General features: G+C 37.0%; 1 pseudogene; it reads left to right on the top strand.

Moving 5' to 3' along the window:
* The window catches only part of LOC140531914 (Na(+)/citrate cotransporter pseudogene), an 84,450-nt pseudogene extending 70,024 nt beyond the window's left edge, over positions 1-14,426 (top strand).
* Positions 14,427-18,097: the final 3,671 nt, after the last annotated feature.

Below are 18,097 nucleotides of genomic sequence, written 5' to 3'. Positions count from 1 at the left end.
GACCTTATTTCAATAAAGGAAACCACTATATAAATGAGCAAAGGAAGTAACCGTACCAGTGACTTGTAGCTCTTACTCAGTACATCATTAATTAAAGTGCATGTGGAAACCATTTCCCTTTTAATTGATTATTTTTCATTATTAGCCTTCAAACATACAAATGGTCCCTCCTGAAAGAGTCTATTGCTCTTATTGTCCAAAGTGTGGGTTAATTGATATTACTTTTTAAAATGTAGCATTATGATTCTGAGAGTGAAATCCGGCACCTAAGTTTTTTGGAAATCTCTTATGTGTTCCTCTGTTCAGGAAAGGAAATCTGTTTCTAGTGTGTAAAATGTTCCATTTACAGCCTTGCCAGGTCTCAAAGGAATACTATGATACACTAACCTAAGTGAAAAGAGGACCTTAATAATGGATTGTGGGTTAAGCAAACACTTCACTTCTTTAATAGTGATTAATAATGATTTTCTCATAGAAACTACATAGGAAAACAGGCTTTGAAGGTGTACAGCATCTTGTTAACACCTAGGTATCAGACTTAGACTAAATTCCCTTTTCATATTATTTGAGAGTAATAGAGAGACAATGTGATGTAATGGTTAGAAAATTTGCTTTATAACCATAGGGACATAGGTTCAAGTCCCACTCTTAGTCCTAAATCGTTGTGTGACACTCCACAAGTCAATAAATCATTCAGGGCCTCCAAACAATCTTTTAAGACTGTGTTGCAGAGATAGTGCCAACCTGAATTTAATAGAATAATAATTCATTTAAGAATTTTCTATATCTTTGAAAACAGAGATCCCCTTTCCTCAGTAAAGCAATTTAGAAGCTAAAATTAGAAAATTTAGTTTCAAAATAATTATATTTTAAATGTCATCTTGTAGCAGATTTAAAGACTTTAGATCATCACTTTTAATTTATATTTTTTTTAATTCAGGACCTTTGAAATTAAATTTTAAAATTATATTTTCTACTGTTTTACCTGGGTTAAAGGACTTGCAACACCATAATAAAACCACAGTAATACATACATATATATCTTATTTTTTCATTTTATTTCTCTGGGAATTGGCAGATTGGCTCTAGAAGGGAATTTAGGACCATCTTATTCAGCCTAGTCATTTTAAAGGTAAAAATAAAATGAGACCCAGAGAAAGAAGTAAGTGACTTGTCCAAGGTCACAAAGAGAGATAGTACTTCAGAGGAAGTTCAAACTCCAATTCTCTGACTCCAAAAGTAGTGTTCATTCATTTTTTTCTCTAATTTTATTTTTTTCTCAATTACATTTAAATTTTTTAACATTCTTTTAAAATTCTGAATTCCAAATTCCATTCTCTACTCTTTCCTTGAGAAGGCAATCAAATTGATATAAATTATACACATGTACTATACACACCCTATTTCTATGACAGAAAAAGAAAATAGCAAATGTTGAGGGGATGGGAAAAAATGGGACACTAATGTACTGTTGGTGTAGTTGTGAGTTAATTCAACTATCCTGGAAAGCAATTTGGAGCTAATTACAAAGAGCTATAAAACTATGTACCCTTCAACATAGTGATATCACTACTAGGTCCGTATCCCAAAAAGATCAAAGGAAAAGGAAAAGGGCGTATATGTGCAAATATATATATATATATATGTAGTAGCTCATTTTTTGGTAGCAAAAAATTGGAGAGGATGTGCATAAACAAGGGAATAACTGAGTGAGTTGTAGTACATGATTGTGTTGGAATACTACAGTGCCATAAAAAATGATGACTAAGATTTTTTAAATTTTAATTTATTTTTACTTAGCATTTTACTTTTTCCCAATTGCATGTGAAAACAATTTTCAACATTCATTTTTAAAATTGAATTCCAAATTCTCTCTTTCCCTCCCCCTAATTCTTATTTTTAGAAGGTAAGTAAATTGATATAACTTATCCATGTGTAGTTACATAAAGCATATTTCCATATTAGTCATGTCGCAAAAGAAAACATAGAACAAAATAAAAGAAAAAATAATAAAGTAAAAAAGTATACTCCCATTTGTATTCAGTCCATCAGTCCTTTCTCTGGGGATAAATAGCATTTATCATCATTAGTCCTTTGTGATTGTCTTAGATTATTACATTGCTGAGAACATCCAAGTCATGGATGGTCATCATACAATATTGTAGTTCTTGTGTAGCATGTTCCCTTGATTCTGTTCACTTAACTTTACATCAGTTTATATAAGTCTTCTTAGGTAAAAAAAAAAAAAAATTACTACTGTTCAGGGGGAGACTAGATGACCAAAAAAAGGCAGGAACTTGCCTGAGCTTTCCCAGAAATCCTTCTGAACTCCTTAAATAATTCCCCAAAACAAAATATAGAGTGGCAGAACCCATAAAATGAGAGGGTGAAACAAATTTCCATCCCAAGATAATTTAGAAGGTCAGGAGGAGAGGTATGTTGCATCAGGGTGAAAGAGGAGCACACACCAGCTCATACCTGGCCCCAGCAAACCAGAAGCAGACCTTTGGGGAGACTGAATAAATAGCAGCAGAGGCTGCTTCTGGAGCTATTAGTCTACTGAAGGTAAGGAGTAGAAAACCTGGTCAGAAGATTAGAGGGGTCTTTTTGCTCGTAATGGGGCAGGACCCTGTTACTTTGCCCATACTTTGATCTAAGTGGCAGTTGTGGATGAATTAGGTAAGTCCCAGGGCAAGGAGGAGCACAAGTACACCAGAGCTTTTGACCCAGTGAAATGAGGACCTCACCTCATAGTCCCATGGCAGAAAAGAATGATAAGTCACTCACAGATCAGGAGAATAGTAAGCACCCCTCTCCTTACATCATACCACCTTGGAAGAAATGAAAACTTATAGGTACCTAGAAGAATTTTTGAAAATAGCTGCACAAATCCTTGAAACTTAGGACAGTGTACCCTTTTGTCTGTAATCAGAACCCCAATTTAGCAAAAAAGTTAAAAGTCAAGAAATAGGTTGGGAAAATGAACAAATAACAGAAAAAATCTGAATAAAAGAAAGTTACTGTGGTGGCAAGAAAGATCAAAACACACACCCAGAAGAAGAAAACAAAGTCAAAGCTCCTACGTCTAAAGCCTCAATGAAAAATGTGAATTTGTCTCAGGCCATAGAAGAGCTCAGAAAGGATCAAGTAAGAGAGGTAAAGCAAAAATTGGGAAGAAAAACAAAAGATGAAAAAAATCATGAAAAAAAATAGAGTAAACAGCTTGGTAAAGGAGACACAAAAAAGTACTAAAGAAAATAACATCTTAAAAAAACAGACTAGACCAAATGGTAAAAGAGGTACAAAAATCCCATGAGGAGAAGAAGATTTTGAACAGAAGAATAAGTCAAATGGAAAAAAAAGATACAGAATAATTCACTATAGAGAATCCTTAAAGAGAAAAATTGGCCAAATGCAAAAAGGGACACAAAAACTCATTTAAGAACTCTTTAAAAAGTAGAATTGGTAAGATGGAGAACAAGGTACAAAAGTTTGCTGAAGAAAATAATTCCTTAAAAATTAGACTTGAGCAAGTAGAAGCTAATGACTCTGAGACATCAAGAAAAAATATCCAAACAATGAAAAAATTGAAGACAATGTGTAATAATACCTAATTGGAAAAATAACTGAAATGGAAAATTGATCCAGGAGAGATAATTCAAAAATTATTGGGCAACCTGAAAGGCATGACCAAAAAAAGAGCCTAGACATCATCTTTCAAGAAATTATCAAGGATAACTGTCTTGATATTCTAGAACCAGAGGATAAAATAGAAACTGAAGGAATCCACTGATCACCTCCTAAAAGAAACCCCAAAATGAAAATTCTCAGGAATATTATAATGAAATTCCAGACCTTTCAGGTCAAGGAATTTTGCAAGAAGCCAGAAAGAAACAATTTAAGTATAATGGAGTCACAGTCAAAATATCACAAAATTTGACAGCTCCTACATTAAGTGAGAGGTCTTGGAATTATGATATTACAGAGGGTAAAAGAGTTAGGATTACAACCAAGAATCACCTACCCAGCAAAACTGAGTATAATCCTTCAGAGTAAAAACTGGACATTCAACTAAATTGAGGACTTGCAAGCACTCCTAATGAAAAGATCAAAGCTGAATAGAAAATCTGACTGTCAAGTACAAAATTCAGAAGAAGTATATCAATGTAAACAGGAAAGGTAAATCATAAAGGATTTAATAAGATCAAACTGTTTACATTCCTACATAAGAAGATGATGTTTGTAACTCATAAGAACTTTTTCATTGTTGGGACAGTTAGATGTGGTTTATACAGATAGGACATGAATATGATGGGATGATATCTAGAAAAATAAAATTAGGGGATGAGAAATTGAACATAGAAATCTATCTTACCCTACAGGAAAGTAGGAGCTCATAGAAGGGAGGATGGAATGGGGAAGACAGCAGTCAAAAAGCAAAACACTTTTGAGGGACAGGATAAAAGGAGGGAGAGAATAGAATAAAAGGGGGTAATAGGATGGAGGGAAATACAGTTATCAATCATAATTATTAAAATAATTTGAAGCAAGTTTCTCCGATAAAAGCCTCTCTCTCAAATATATAGAGAAATGAGTTATATTTATGGGAATAAGAGCCATTTCCCAATTGATAAGTGATCAACAAATATGAAGTTCATTTTCAGATGAAACAATCAAAGCTGTCTATAGTTACATAAGAAAATTGTCTAAATCTCTATTTATTAGAGGAATGAAAGTCAAAACAAATTAAAGTAGTACTTCACACCTATCAGATGGGCTAATAGAATAGAAAAGAAAGATGACAAATATTGGGGGGAATGTGGGAAAATTGAGACACTTATGCACTATTGATGGAGTTGTGAACTGATTCAACCATTATTTAGAACAATTGGGAACTATGCCCAGAGTTCTATACAACCATACATATACTACCACTAGATGTCTCCCAAAAGAGATTTCATAAAAGAAAAATGACATATATGTACAAAAATATTATAGCAGCTTTTTTTCTGGTGGCAAAGAATTAGAAATTGATGGGATGCCCATCAATTAGGGGATGACTGAAAAAGTTTGGTATATGATTGTAATGGAAAACTCTTGAGCTATAAGAAATGATAAGCTAGATGCTCTCAGAAAAACCTGGAAAGATTTACATGGACTGATGCACAATGAAATAAATAGAACCAGAAGAGAACTGTACATAGTAACAGCAGTATTATAAGATGATCAACCGTGAATGACATCTATTCTCAGCTATGCAGTGATCCCAGACAGTCACAAAGGACTTAGGATAAAAAAGGCTCTCCATCACCAGAAAAAGAAATAATGGAGTGTAAATACAAACTGAAGCAGACTTCTTTTTTACTATCTTTTTTCTTTTTATATTTTGCTTTGTTTTCTTTTGAAAGATGACTAATTTGGCAACGTGTTTTGTATGATTACAAATGTACAATCTATATCAAATTGCTTGCCTTCTAAATGAGGATTATTGGGAGGGAAGGAAAGAATTTGGAACACAACTTTAAAAATGAATATTGAAAATTGTTTTACTCATAATTGGGGGAAATAAAATGTTAAATAAAAATAAATAACAATTTGAAAAAATCCTGGTCATCATTTTTTATAGTATGTATTTCATCACAATCATGTACCATAATTATTCCCCAATTTAAGGACATTCTCTCAATTTCTAATTCTTTGTCACCACAAAAAAAGAGCTGCTACAAATAATTTTTGCAAATATATGTCCTTTTCCTTTTTCTTTGATCTTTTTGGGAAACAAACCTAGTACTGATATCTTTGCATTCAAGTATACTCACAGTTTTATAGCTCTTTGGATTTAGTTCCAGAATGGTTGAATCAGTTCACAACTCCACCAACAGTGTATTAGTGTCCCATTTTTTTCACATCCCCTCCAACATCTGTCATTTTCTTTTTATGTCCTATTACCTAATCAGAAACGTATGATGGAGTACCTCAGAGCTGTTTGAATTTTCATTTCTCTCATCAATAGTGATTTAGAACATTTATATGTATATATATTTGACTATAGATAGCTTTGATTTCTTCTTCTGGAAAATGACTGTCCATATTCTTTGACCATTTATTAGTTGGGGAATAACCGGCATTCTTATAAATTTGACTCATTTGACTCATAAATTCTTCTCTTATCCATAGTTCTTATAACCCAAATATTCTATGCTCCCATAATTTGCTTGCAATGTTACCTAAAACACATATCCATTTTTTTTTTTACCACATCCTGGCATATGGTATGATATGTTGGTCTCTACCTAGTTTCTGCCAAACTCCTTTCTAGTTTTCTCAGCAATATTTTTTATCAGATAATGAGTTTTTATCCCCCAAAACTTAGATCTTTGGATTAGAGAGTAGATGAATATGGTAATTTACTACTTTGTATCATGGGCCTAATCTATTCCCCTGGTCCAACGCTTTATTTCTTAGTACCAAATTGTTTTTGACAATTACTTCTTTGTAATATAGTTTCAAATCTAGTACTATAAGGCCACCTTCCTTCACGTTTTTTTATTGATTCCCTTGCCATTCTTGACCTTTTGTTCATCCAGATGAATTTTTTTTCAAGGTAGATAAAATAATTTTTGTTAGTTTAATTGTCCTGGCACAAAATAAGTAAATTATTTTAAGTAGAATCATAACTTTTATTATATTGACTCAGCCTACCAATGAGCAATTAATATTTCTCTAATTGCTCAGATATGACTGCATTAGTGTGAAAAATGTTTTGTAATTATATAGGTCCTGTGTGTGTCTTGGCAGGTAGACTCCCAAGTATTTTATATTAGGCAGTTTGTTATTTTATGGAATTTCTCTATCTCTTGTGGTTGGACTTTGTGGGTAATATATAGAAATACTGATCATTTACGTGGGTTTATTTTTTATCCTACAACTTTGCCAAAGTTGCTAATTATTTCAACAAGTTTTTTTAGTTGATTCTATAGGATTCTCTAAATATACATCATATCATCTACAAAAAGTAATAGTTTTATTTCCACATCCTCTAATTCCTCTAATTTTCTTTTATTGTCTTATTGCTATATCTAGCATTTCTAGTAAAATATTGAATAATAATGATGATAATGGGCCTTTTTGCTTCACACTTACTATAATTGGTAAGGCTTCTGGCTTATGACAGATAATGCTTATTGATGGTTTTAGACAGATATTTTGTATCATTTTAAGGAAATTTTCCATCTATTTATTATTTTTAGTGTTTTTAAAAGGAATAAGTGTTATATTTTGTCAAAATTCTTTTTTCTGCATCTATTGAGATAATTATTTGTTTTTTTTGCTTTTATTATGATACAGTCAATTATGTTAATAGTTTTCCTAATATTGAACCAGCTCTGCATTCCTGGTATAAATCCCACCCATGGTGGGTAGGCACTGTCCCAATCTTCAGGTATTTCTTGATATTTTCAGAGCAATTTCTGGTGATCTGCAAGTTTTTGATGCTTCCAACCTCCAGGGGATGTGTTCTGGTCTTTACCTGGAAAGGACCTTGTTCTTCTAGAGCCACAAATGTTGGTGCTTCTGTTGTCCCTGGAACTTTTGACAAGATCTTCTACTCTCCTATGACTGCAAGGATGCTACTTTCTGCCACAGGGCCCCTGCTCCCTTGTGAGTAACCACTCTGCCCAGGAACTGTGACCAGGGCTCCTACTCTCCTGGAGCTGCAAGGGAACACTAGTGTTCCTCTTCACTATGGGACTGTGACCCAAAACTATAAATGGGCAATGTAACAAGTTCCTGAACCTAGTGACAGCAAAGGGTCCTCTATAATACTTTTCTGACCAGTTGTCTTAGCCCCTGACTGCCTGTTGACTGAAAGTTCTTGAAGTTGCTGATGTAGCTGCTACAACTGACTCCAAGGCCTGCTGATGGCATTGCCAGCTGTGTTCTGGGGCTGAGCCACTGTGACAGACCTTTCCTGCTGATCTATATTATCTTGGGCTGGAAAATTATTTCACCCTAATTTTATGTTGCATCTGCTGCTCCAGAAATCAATTTGAGACCTTATTTTAAAGTTATTTAGACAGGAATTTGGAAAGGTTCAGGTGAGTTCCTGCCTCTACTCTGCCCTCTTCTAGTGCTAAGTAGTGGAAGTAGATAGATATGATTCTATGAAGCTGCATAGAGTTAAGATTCCATCTTATAAATTTCATCTATTAGAAAGGGGGAAAATAAGCAAAGAGGATAGAGGCAGGGAAACGACTAAAAATGAAAAGTAGCTATATGCTCATTGCTCCTTCTAAAATTTGTTAATAATTCCAGTAGTATGTTTTCCACATTAACTTCTTCCTCATGGAACCTAGTATAACAACGTCATTTTATAGACAGTCAAGTCTAGTACAGCAGTCCCCAAATGTTTTGATTATGACCCACTTTAAAGTACTGAAGTGTGTGGTGAGCCAAATAAAAATGTTCCAACTCTTAAACTGGAAAGTAGGCTTAACCACTAATGGGAGGCAAGATGGAAGAAGAAGGATGTGGTAGAGTCTCAAGAGAGCTAGAACAGACAAGAGCAAACAGGAGAGTGGAGTTAGATGATTTGTAACCTCTAAATTAGGGACCACACTGATCTAAAAGCTGGAATCTTAATAAGATAATATGTTTTCAGTATACCTGATAACACATGCTACAAGTCAAATCACAAATTACAAAGTAGTGATAATAATTACAACAGTGATTGACATTAATAGTGCTTTAAAATTTAGAAACTGCTTTACATAGGTAATTACATAATCAATTGGAATTTGGAATTCTGAAGGCTCAATAAAGACTAATTGGGGACAATCATTCAGACAATCAACAAGCATTAATTAAGTATCTGCTGTGTGACAGCCACTGTGGTAATTGTTGGTTATAGAAATACCAAACAAACAAACAAAAAAGGAAAAACTCTTTTTCTCAAAGAAATTTCAAATATATCTGAATAAAAATTTCATTTCCTTCTGATATAGCTAATTAATAGTGAGAGACAAGTGTGCCTATTTTATATTAAACTCAACTCAAACAGCATTTAACACTGATGATATTCAAACCTAAACTAAACACTGTAACTGTGTGTAGCACTTACAAAGTCTAAAAACTGTAACATAATTTATTGAGTTTCCTATATTGCCACTAGATTTAAATCTAGCTATCATTCCTCTTCCAAGACATATGAGGCAGCCAGGTTTAGGTCGTGTGTGGTAGAACTAATAATTATGTTTTTCCTTTGTTTTCAAAGAGGACCATGACATCAAGATGATGACATGACTTGCAGTTGACTTTGATTTGAGTGAGAGAGGGCTGTGCAAGGTCATCAACCTCACTTTATTCTCCTGTGCCATCTGGATCCAGTGGCCTGATATTCATCAAGATGGCTGGAGATGGCCCAGGATGCAATGGGAGACCCTGGCTCTTTCAGGCTATGGTCTTATTTAGCATTCTTACTTTGAGGTCAATCTTTCAATTGATACACCTATTCAACAAATAGGCTTCTTTAAGTAGTTGCTCAAGGAGTGGCCCCTTTCATAAAAACAAAAAACAAAAAACAAATCAAACTGGGAGGGGAAGACCCTCAGGGTTCCTGAATAAAAGAGAAGCAGATAGCAGTGGTAGGTAAAAGAAGGAGGCTGGGGAAGCAGAACTTAAGTTCCCCCCTGGACCTTTGCCCCATTTCCCTCTTCTTCCTGTAACCCATTTCTACCCAAAAGACAGAACTAACTGACCTGAGAGGGAGAAGAGAATGTGTGTAGGAGAGCATCTGCTCCCCCAGGACTGAAACCAATTAACCATTCTTGAGTGAGGCTGGGTGACTCAGCAGACCAACCACATATATTTAGTAAAAGAAGACTTTTAACTAATAGGATTTATGACTATCTTGCATTAATATCTACAGCTGAAATGGCTTAGGATGCTATGAGAAAGATGAAAGAGATGTGTCTTTTCATTAGCTGGATACCATTTATAATGGAATACGGTTTAGACTTGGAGCCAGAAGCGCTGAAGCAGAATTCCAGCTCTGCAACCAACAAAATGTTGACTTAGAACAAATTTCCTAACTCCGATAAGCCTCAAATTCATTTGTAAAATAAAGAAAATAATATTTAACTTCCCTATTTCATAAGGCTATTTAGGATCAAATGAAGTAGTGTATATAAAAGTATTTTGAAAGCAATGAGCATTATACCAATGAAAGATGCGATTATTCAGACATTCAATGAGAAATGGAGAGAAATGTGCCATACCAAACATGTAACTCTCATTTGTTGGGTCTTCATATATTCCACACCCACTAACTACAGATGTTCCCCAAGGCTCTATTCTGAGTCATTCATCTTCATTATTTATTTCTACATTTTTTCACTTGATGATCTCATCAGCTCTTGCATCTCTAACCACCAATTAGACATTTGGAATTAGATATAGCATAGGCATCTAAATCAAATATGCTCAAGACAGAATCAATTAAATTTTACCCAAACACTAGTCCCCTGTTCCAAATTTTCCTCTTCTTGTTGAAAGTATCACCAAACTCCCATTCACTCAAGATTTGAGACCTTAGCTCATCATTCTCACTCCCCTTTGATTCCATTCATTTGCAAATTTTGTCATTTCTACTCAGCTCAGTTCTCTTATACATCCCTTTCTCATGACTCACATAGCCTCCACCCTCATGCAGGCCCTCATGGTCTTTTTCCTTGATCAAGTGAAATAACCTTCTAACTGGTTTCTCTCCCACTCTTTCCCCATCTAACCCATCCTTCACATAGCTGCCAAGATGATTTTTTTCCTAAAATGTGCTTCTCACTATTCCCCACCCCTGCTCAGTAAGCTCCAATGGTTTCTTATTGTCCCTAAAATCAAATATAAACTCTTTTCCCATTTAAAGTTTTCCATATTTTGATCTTTTCTACTTTTCCAGTCTTTGTATATTTTACTCAACTCCTTTAGATCTACAATACATCCCCACTGGTCAGCTTACTATTTTTTAAACATATTACTCTTACTTACCTTTATGTTTTTGTACTCACTGTTTTTTATCCTTGGTTTTCTGTGCTCCTCATTACTCTCATCTGCCTCAAAATCTTTGGCTTCCTTCAAAACTAATATGAAACCCCACTTTCTGTAGGAAGCCTTCTCTTGTCTCCCCTTCCATCTACTACGTATACAACTTGTATAGATAGATGATCTCTGGAATGAGCAGTGACTAGTTGACTAAGGAGGGGCAAAGTGGACTAGATCAGAAACAGGGAGGATCAGAGCTTGTTTTACATTAAACTAGACCAGTGAGTAATGATTTCAGATAATGAATGAATGATGAACTTCAGCTTGGGTGAGATAAGGAGACTCTATCTCAAAAAAAAAAAAAGAAAAGAGAAAGGAAAAGTAACCTCCTAAAAGGTGTGAACTGATTTTATTTTGGTTTGTTTTGCCTTTTTTTGTATCTACAGGGCATAACACATTGTCTGGCTCACAACAAGCACATAATAAATGTTTCTTCTCTAACTGAGTAAGAGATAGGAGAACTGAGTTTGCTCTCTACCTCTGTTATTTATTCTGCTATTTAGCATCCATAGATTTCTGTTTGTTAATATATGTGCAAAGGAACTCAACTCTGACCTATGATTCTAAGCTGAAGGGTCCCTTAAACGGTATAGCTGATAGGAAAGAATGGTTTGTTCTTTAACCATCATACTCCTGAAGGCAGGAATACATAGGCCATCATACACACCTCCGCAGCTTACTGGTCGATAAGGAAATTGGCAATGGCCTTTGTGCCCCTCTGATTTGAATGTATCATAGTTAATCATTTGCATTACACACTGCAAATGTGCCTCTGTTCAAGACACTTTCCTGTCCCACACCATTCCCGAGTCACTAGACATATGAGCTAAGCAATTGAGTAGATTGGTGAAGTCATGAATTTTGGTCAAAGAGAGAGTTCTCTCTCCATTGGTGTTAATTGTACTAGTGATTTCTCATTCTGTAAGTATTTTCTGTATTTCCACAAATCTTTGATAGTGGATCTCCCAATACCTTAGTGTTTTTGTTCTACATCATTTTAGTCTAAACATATGCTTCATATTTCCGTAACTATCTGAGCAAGTGGGTGGCACAGTGGATATGACATTTCTGTCAGAATCAATCACAGTTGTCCACTGTGTGCCAGGCACCATACAAGACACTGGGAATACAAATGCATTCAGTGATACAATTTTTAGTCACAAGGCACATCTACCTCAACACTTAGTGTCTGTGAGACCCTGGACAAATCACTCAATCTCTCTAGGTCTAGTGAAGAGAATAGCAGCTAATGTATGACTTGTGAGGGTCAGATGAGACTGCTTTGTAAAGTGCTTTGAAAACTTTAAAGCACTATATGAGCACTATTTAAAGTACCCCTCTATCATCACACCAAGTTGATATTTTTCTTGGATTTTGCTTTATGCAATTCTGATTCCTAGGTTTTTCCTTGGCTACAAGTATATTTCCCCTTTTCTATATATTTTCTAACTGATTAATGGACCAATCACTGGCAGATAAATATTGAAAACAGACTTTTGATGCTGGTCTGGAGCATATCTTAACAGTATATACAAATGGGGAAATAGTTTCCATGGACTTCAAATAATGATTGAAAATAATCACCTCCCACTCCTGGCTCTTTCTCCCCTAACAGACGACAGCTTCGGTGCAGAGCTGCCTCGCGAAGTTCAAGTCTTTCCTGTTCCTGTTCTTGACCCCACTGCTGCTCCTGCCTGTCATGGTGTTTCCCCAGTCTAAGTTGGGTGATTGTGCCTATGTCATCCTCCTCATGGCTGTGTACTGGTGCACAGAGGTCATCCCCCTGGCCGTGACATCCTTCTTCCCTGTGATCCTATTCCCTTTGCTCAAAGTCCTGGACACCAAGCAGGTATGTATCCAGTACATGAAGGACACCACAATGCTCTTCCTGGGGGGCTTGATCGTAGCTGTGGCTGTAGAGCATTGGAAACTTCACAAGAAGATTGCCCTGCATACCCTCCTCCTCGTTGGCATCTCGCCTGGCCTTCTGATGCTGGGTTTCATGTGTATCACAGCTTTCCTGTCCATGTGGATCAGCAACATGGCTATAATAGCCATGATGGTGCCCATTGTCCAGGACGTGCTAGACCAGTTGAAGGTGACAGGCAAGGACAGCACATTTTACCCATTCAGTATAGAGCTCTTGGATAAAGATGAACAGGAGCTCCAAGTGAAAAGTGTGGTTCCCCAGCCCAAGAACAAGGGGGCAACAGCAAAAGACAGAAATATATGCAAAGCATTGACTCTGTGTGTGTGCTATGCAGTGAGCATTGGAGGGACAGGGACTCTGACTGGTACTGGACCCAAAGTAATGCTTTCAGGGCAGATGAGCACCTTGTTCCCTGAAAGCAAAGACATTGTCAATTTTGCTTCCTGGTTTGGCTTTGCCTTCCCCAACGTAATTCTGATGCTCGCCCTTTCTTGGATCTGGCTCCAATGTATGTTCCTGGGCACCAATTTTAAAAAAAAACATGGGCATTGGTGTGGAGAAGACAGAGGAGGAGAAGGCAGCATATATGATGATGAAAGATGAATATGAGAAGCTGGGTCCCTTCTCGTATGCAGAGATCAGCACGGTCACCACCTTCCTGCTCCTGATCTTTCTGCGTTTTTTTCAGGATCCTGACTTCATTCCTGGCTTGCAATCACTTTATTGGGTAGACAGTAAGAAAAAGTACATGTCAGATGGCACCGTGGCCATCTGTATATCTGTTCTGATGTTCATCCTGCCTTCCCAGAAGGTCAAGTTCAGTTTCCAAAGCCAGACTGAAGAAGAATGGAAAGCTCCATTCTACCCATCACCCCAGATGACCTGGAAGGTGCTTCATGAGAAAGTTCCCTGGGGCATTGTACTGCTCCTGGGTGGGGGCTTTGTCTTGGCTAAAAGATGTGAGGTCTTGGGGCTGTCATAGTGGATGGGGAAGCAAATGGTGCCCCCGAAGTCCTTCTCCCCACCAGTCCTGGTCTTGTGTGTCAGCATTTTAATAGCTGGTATCGCCAAGTACACTAGCAACATTGCCACTGCCACCCTCTTCCTGCCCATCTTTGCCTCCATGTCCCATAAAATTCAAATCAATCCCTGCATATCATGCTTCCCTGCACCATGAGTTCATCCTTGGCCTTCATGCTACCTGTGGCCATGCCTCTGAATGCCATCATAGTCTCTTATGGTCACCTCAAGGTTTCTGATATGGTGAAAGCAGGCTTCGTAATGAATATAATCGGCTTGATCTGTGTCTCTCTAGCCATCAACACCTGGGACCCTTTTCTTATTTGACCTGGACACATTTCCAAGCTGGGCCAATGGCACAGGGACCAATACTAGGAACTAAAGATGCTGTCTCAGAGGGAATCTCCAGAACAAAAGAAGGGCCCCTCCCCTACAATTCTGCTCCAGATAGATGTTGTCTCTCTGAAATGGTGCAGATGGCCAGGATCCTCTGGCAGGTGTGGAGATCTCTGCCTCTTCTGGCCCAAAGCAAGCACAGCTTCTTAAGGACTGCCTCCTCTCACTTATCTACCTTGGTCCACACTCAGTCAGCAGCTCCTTCTCTGGCCCAGAGGCCCCCCAGCCCCTGGATCTGTAGAAGGCTGGACAATAAAGTCACCAGGCTGAAGAGAAAAAAAAGAAAGAAAGAAAGAAAATAATCATAACACCTAGCATTTAAAAAGTGTTACAGGGGGCAGAGTCAAAATGGCAGAGTAGAAAGATGCACATACTCTAGCTCTTCCCCCACAGCCCATAAAATACCTGTGAAGAAAGACTCTTAACAAATTCTAGAGCAGCAGAAACCACAGAACAACGGAGTGGAGGAGAGTTCCAGCCCAGGGTGACCTGGAAGGCCTGCAGGAAAGGTCTGTCACATTGGACACAGAGTGGAGCCACCAGGAGAAGCAGAACCAGAGCAGGCTTTGGCAACAGAATCCCCGCCAGTGCGGGTTCACAGATCAGTTAACCCACAGGTGCTAAAGGTCAGTGAGTGGGATTTTTCAACCAGAACAAGGTCTTCCACTAGCCCTGGCCCCAAGAAGTGGTGGCAGCAGCAGCATCAATGGGCAGCAGTGGCTGATGGTGGCCACAGCAGGCAGTAGCCAGCATTCATTGTTCTATTGTTGGAGCAGCTCAGCTTAAAGCCCCTGGAAGAACTGAGAGCTGATCTGAATCTCAGCCACAAGTCAGGACAGGGAGTAAACTCCTTTCTCTTAATTGTGCCACTTTAGAGGAACTGAGAACTTACAGGCACCCAGAGTATACCCTACTCTTGACAAAGGACCCAAAAGTCAAGTAACTGGTTGGGAAGATACCCAAAAAGTGGAAAAAAAATAAGACTATAAAAGGTTACTTTCTTGGCAAATAGGTATTCTCTCCCATCTTTTCTGATGAGAAAGAACAATGTTTACCATCAGGGGAAGACAAAGCTTCTGCATCCAAAACCTCCAAAAGAAATATGCAATGGTCCTAGGTCATGCAAGAGCTAAAAAATGATTTTGAAAATCAAATAAGAGAGGTGGAAGAAAATTTGGGAAAAGAAATGAGAGCAACACAAGAAAATCATGAAAAGTGAATCAATAGCTTGCTAAAGGAGACCCAAAAAAATGCTGGACAAAATAACACTTTTAAAAATAGGCTAACTTAATTGGCAAAAGAGGTCCAAAAAGTCAATGTGGAGAAGAATGCTTTAAAAAGCAGAATTAGCCAAATGGAAAAGGAGGTTCAAAAGCTCACTGAAGAAAATAGTTCATTAAAAATTAGAATGGAACAGATAGAACCTAATGACTTTATGAGAAACTGAGAAATTACAAAGCAAAACCAAAAGAATGAAAAAATGGAAGATAATGTGAAATACTTCATTGGAAAAACAACTGACCTGGAAAATAAATCCAGGAGAGATAATTTAAAAATAATGGGATTACATGAAAGTCATGATAAAAAAAAAAGCCTAGACATCATCTTTCATGAAATTATCCAGGAAAACTACCCTGATATTTTAGAACTAGAGTCCAAAACAAATGTTGAAAGAATCCACCAATCATCTGAAAGAGATTCAAAAAGAAAAACACATAGGAATATTGTAGCCAAAGTCCAGAGTTCTCTGGCCAAGGAGAAAATATTGCAAGCAGCTAGAAAGAAACAATTCAAGTACTGTGGAAAAACACTCAGGATGACACAATATCTAGAAGCTTCTGCATTAAGGGATTGAAGGGTTTGGAATATGATATTCTAGAAGTCAAAGGAGATAGGATTAAAACCAAGAATCACCTACCCAGAAAAACTGAGCATAATACTTCAGGGGAAAAAATGGTCATTCAATGAAATAGAGGACTTTCAAGAATTCTTGATGAAAAGATCAGAGATGAAAAGAAAACTTGACTTTCAAACACAAGAATCAAAAGAAGCATGAAAAGGTAAACAGGAAAGAGAAATCACAAGGGACTTACTAAAGTTGAACTGTTTATATTCCTACTTGGAAAGATAATATTTGTAACTCTTGAAACTTTTCTCAGTATCTGGGTAGTTGGAGGGATTATACGCACATACACACACACACACACACACACACACACACACACACACAGAAAGACAGAGAGCACAGAGTGAGTTGAATAGGAAGGGATCATACATAAAAATCTAAATTAAAGGGTGAGAGAGCAATATTTTGGGAGGAGAAAGGGAGGAATGGAATGAGGCAAATTATCTCTCATAGAAGAAGCAAGAAAAGGCTTTTCCAATGGAGGGGAAAAGGGGAGAGGTGAAAGGAAAAAAGTGAAGATTACTCTCATCGCATTTGGCTCAAGGAAGGAATAACATGCACACTCAATTTGGTATAAAAATCTGTCTTACACTACAGGAAATTAGGGGAGAATGGGATAAGCAGGGTGGGGGGGAATGATGGAAGGGAGGGCAAATGGGAGGAGGGAGAAATTAGAAGTCAACACTCTTGGGGAGTGACAAGGTCAAAAGAGAGAACAGAAGAAATGGGGGGGCAGGATAAGATGGAGGGAAATATAGTTAGTCTTACACAACATGACTATTATGGAAGTCATTTGCAAAACTACATATATATAGCCTATTTTGAATTGCTTGCCTTCTCAGTGGGGAGGGGTGGGGAATGAGGAAGGAAGAGAAGTTGGAACTCAAAATTTTAGGAACAAATGTTGAGAATTGTTTTGGTGTACAACTGGGAAATAAGAAATACAGGTAATGGGGTATAGAAATGTATCTTGCCCTACTATACAAGAGAGAAGATGGGGGATAAGGGAAGGGAGGGGTGCTAGAAGGAAGGACATATTGGTGGAAGGGGCTATCAGAATGCAAGGTATTTTGGAGTGGGGGTAAGGGAGAGATGGAGAGGAAATTAGGAACTCAAAATTTTGTGGAAATGAATGTTGAAAACTTAAAATAAATAAAAAAAATTTCAAAGGCAGAAAAATTAAAAAAATATATAATAAAAAAGTAAAAAAAAATATTGAAACAAAAAAAGTGTTTCAAAGTTTGCAAAACTCTACAAACATCATCTCATTTTATCCTCACAATGACTCTGAGTGGCAGGTTCTTTAAATATCCTCATTACTTCACATGAGAAATTGGGGCAGATGTTAAGTAAGTTGTTCACAGTAACACAGCTAATAACTGTCTGAGGCGTGATTTGAATTCGAATCTTCTTGAAGATAGATCTAACACTGTATGCACCACTCCATCACACTGCCTCAGGTAAAAATAAAAATAAATTCAGAAACAAAATGAGAAAACGGGACAAAATTCCATAACTCTGTGTGGTATAAATTTTCCATTTAACTGATTTTTTTCATCCCTAAAAAAGAATATTATTTAAAACTGAGGGGTTATTTTTAAAGAAAGGAGAAAAGTATATTAACTTATGAAGTCAGGATTTAGTGTGAATAAAAATTTCTAGTCTGTTTTAATTTTCTTCCTCTTTCCCAGGGCTACAGATCTTTCTGTATCCCTAGTGTAAGGACCAAGAAATTAAATAGTCAGCTGATG

The sequence above is a fragment of the Notamacropus eugenii genome, chromosome 3 (genome assembly GCF_028372415.1).
Source record: "Notamacropus eugenii isolate mMacEug1 chromosome 3, mMacEug1.pri_v2, whole genome shotgun sequence".
Classification (NCBI taxonomy): domain Eukaryota; kingdom Metazoa; phylum Chordata; class Mammalia; order Diprotodontia; family Macropodidae; genus Notamacropus; species Notamacropus eugenii.
Note: the sequence above shows the minus strand (reverse complement) of the source record. Positions and strands in the feature narration are given on the sequence as shown.